The following is a 3,298-nucleotide window of genomic DNA, read 5'->3' as shown; positions in this document are numbered from 1 at the left end:
TATATATATATATATATATATATATAAATGCTCCGTTTTAGCAACAGGACTGCAAATTTTAAATGCATGGCCTCAAAGACAGAGTCATGCAACATTCCCATAGTTCTCATAGCAGGCTACTGTAATGATCAACGTAGATTTCCAGCACAAGCCCGTCCTTAGCAACCGGCATTCCTCAGAGTTCCTGCAGGGCTGGTGAGCAGTGATCCAGCTCTATCATTATCCCAACACTGGTTAGGGATGACACTCCAGAGCATGGTATGACACAGTTGAGTGTGTAGCAACCAGCATTTAACAACAACAAAAATACAGCATGGGAAAATCAATGTCAGAATGTTACCATCCTTCCTACAGATGTTTCATGCAGCTTGTCTCTTTGTACAGGCCTATGTGACATTGAGGATCAAACACTCATTGGCTGCCAGCTGCTTTCAAAGGCCGCCTGATGCCCCCCCACCCCCTCTCTCTCTTTAAGAACTGATGAGAGAGACACACATAGAGATGAAGAATGTCATCCCCTGAAAGACAAAAAGATAAGTCATCAAGACCATAATGATGGGGTGGGACAGGGAGGGTGCAGCCAGAGGAGGAGACAAATGAGTGTCATAAAAATCAATCCGCCATTTTTTGGTAAATACTGCTGAGAAAAAAGAGAGAGAAAATAAAAATCTGAACCTGATTAAACGCTGCAGAGGAGAATCACCGTGCTCATTCTTAAAGCATCCGCCAGTTTACTTTATCCCCTATAAACTTGTCTTTCATTTTTAAAGTGCTTGGCTTATAACGCCGCAATGGTCCAATAAACATTGCTTCAACACAATGATAACAAACAGCTCACCCTTAATTCAATAGCGGTCTTCTTCATGGCTTTTCTCCAAGGAACATTACTTAAAAACAGGAGGTTATCCAAAATCGTTTACGAGGCATATCAGTGTGAAAACACACTTAGTGAGCATAATATAACAAAGATTGCATGAACTGTTATCAATAAAGCTATTTTTTTTTACTCTAACGTTAAAAAAGTACTTTAAAGTTGTGTTGTTGTTTTTTTAAAACACTTGTATGAACTTTTATGGGTACAAACATCAAATGTCCCTTTGTGTATTGCTTGCAGACATTATTTCAACATTGTTTGCACAACTCTACAATATTTATTATGCACAATTGGTTACCTTGTAAAACACAGTTTATTAGGCTCACACAGTAATTAAATGAATAAATGCAGAGGGGGGGTGGGGGATTAATCGTTTTAACCTAACATCACTTTTAGAGTTAGGACACAGTTGTCTCACATTGTCCTCCCAAACTGAATCTGGCTAATGCAGTCAAGCATGTGACCTTGAATCAGGCCCAGCCAATACTTTGGGTTGATCAAGTACTGGTGTCAAAGCAGAGCACAGGCTCTGCAGACGTCAGGGATCACCCACGGTGTTCCAGCAGCTCGTAATCTGGCAGCATAAATTCAACTAATCATATTTTACAAGCTGAATGTTATGCCAGTCTGCAACAAGTGATTAGCTGATGTTATTTTTACCAAGAGGCAAGTGACAGGGCCAAGTGTTTTCTTTTCTTAGTCCTGCAGCTTAACTCCTTTCTTTCCTAAGTGGCACCAAATTTATGTACCACATCATAACCTGAAAGAAAATACACAACATGGTCCAAGATAGTCAGAATAGCATGAAAGTTGGAACTCTAGAAACTCAAAATAATGAAAAGGATGTGACTGATTTTTTTCAAGGTGAAGAGTTGAAACACTTAGTAAAATACAATACAATAAGTAATACAAAAGTACAATAAAAACTGTGAGGCATCATATTAATGTTTCTTCCCTATTTTTTTTCTTCTCTCATTTGGTCTTATCTATGCCTAACGAGGACTTATTTGAAAGGTTCATCGATGCATCTCGACATAACGTTTGTCATCACTCTGATCCATCCTGGCTCCATTTATGCTTTTCATGAAGCCCAAGAAGTTAACAGAAGCTAAGAAACATCAAATGGAAAAGTTTTTGTTACAGTGCAATCATCATGTTGGAAAACACTGGACTCTTACATTTTTGTGGATGTTCTTTTTTTTTTAAGTAAAAAAAGAAAAGAAAAAAACGCCTCCAGACCATGTTGCATTCACAGCCTCTTCTACAATGATACATCTGATTAATGCCATTAAATATGTGGTGCAGTGCATATAGAATATAGCACAAAGCCCATTAGAAAAATAAAAGTCCTGGAGCTAGACAAAAAGGTAAAACCATGCAACTCATGACCAATACCACAAGACAGAGTCCCTTGTGTGCAGCTCAGCAACAGGTCAGAAACATTTGAAAAGAAATTCAACAATCCTGTTGTGGGCAGGTGGTTTTAATCTTGTGACTAAACTCTGTGTATATTTACATCTTCTGCCAAAAACAAAAACCAACACGCTTCCTGCAAACATGCTCTGCAGTATGCAAACCTAAGGAGAAACGTAACTTCTGGAAGTGAAACTGTGTTTGACCTTTACAAAGCTACCAAGAGCTGAAAGAAGACATGGTAAAGTTTGACGTGTGAAGTGTGGTGAAAAACAAAATGTGATTTTAAATTGTGATTTATCTCGATCTATGCAAAGAAGAGTGGTTGTGTCTCCTGACTTGTCTCTGTGCATTTGATTCCATTCTCCCCCAAAAAATTGCACTAAAGTTCATGTATGTGTGCTGAGATGCCTGAAAGCCTGATTTCCAGGGAATGCAAACATGCAATCAGCTGAACTGCAAAAGAAGCTTGTGACTGACATGAAGACGGACACAGTGAGCAACATTATATGAGTGCAGCTCCAGCATATGATCCAGTGAACAGAGAATTAAAGCACATTTTGGGGAGTGTCTTCAAAAGGAGAAACTCACTTTAGAGAGAGATTGAGATCCTGATAAATGACAAAAGACTTAGTGAGTTGCTTTCATATCTGTCTTTTCAGAATGTGAGAGAATTAGAAGGGGACTTTTCTGATATTATGTTTTTGATCATGGATCAAACAGGCAGATTGTCTGTGGCATGTCTGCTCTGCCTCAAAATCTTTTCAAAGCCGTGTTTTATCTTCAGAGGCAGCCAAGCTGCAGCGCCTCTGCTTTGCAGGAGCATGTGACAAGGAAGAAAAAAGTGTGACAACAGATTTAGGAGGTGCAAAGATAGCTGTTGTCTCAGGTCTCTCAAACAAACTAAAGTTTGGTGTGAACAGAACACCTGCGTTACTGCTACTGTCTCTTTAACCAACTAACCACAAACAGGCAATTATATATATATATATATATATATATATATATATA

At 38.7% G+C, this 3,298-nt stretch overlaps 1 protein-coding gene across 1 annotated transcript in view; it reads right to left on the bottom strand.

Moving 5' to 3' along the window:
• gpc1b (glypican 1b) overlaps positions 1–3,298 on the bottom strand; it is a 67,465-nt gene that overhangs the window by 63,651 nt on the left and 516 nt on the right. The gene's annotated exons all lie outside the window — the stretch shown is intronic.

The sequence above is a fragment of the Nematolebias whitei genome, chromosome 9, assembly GCF_014905685.2.
Source record: "Nematolebias whitei isolate Nwh7 chromosome 9, NemWhi1, whole genome shotgun sequence".
NCBI classification, from domain to species: Eukaryota; Metazoa; Chordata; class Actinopteri; order Cyprinodontiformes; family Rivulidae; genus Nematolebias; species Nematolebias whitei.
This window is presented reverse-complemented; position numbering and strand designations above follow the sequence as displayed.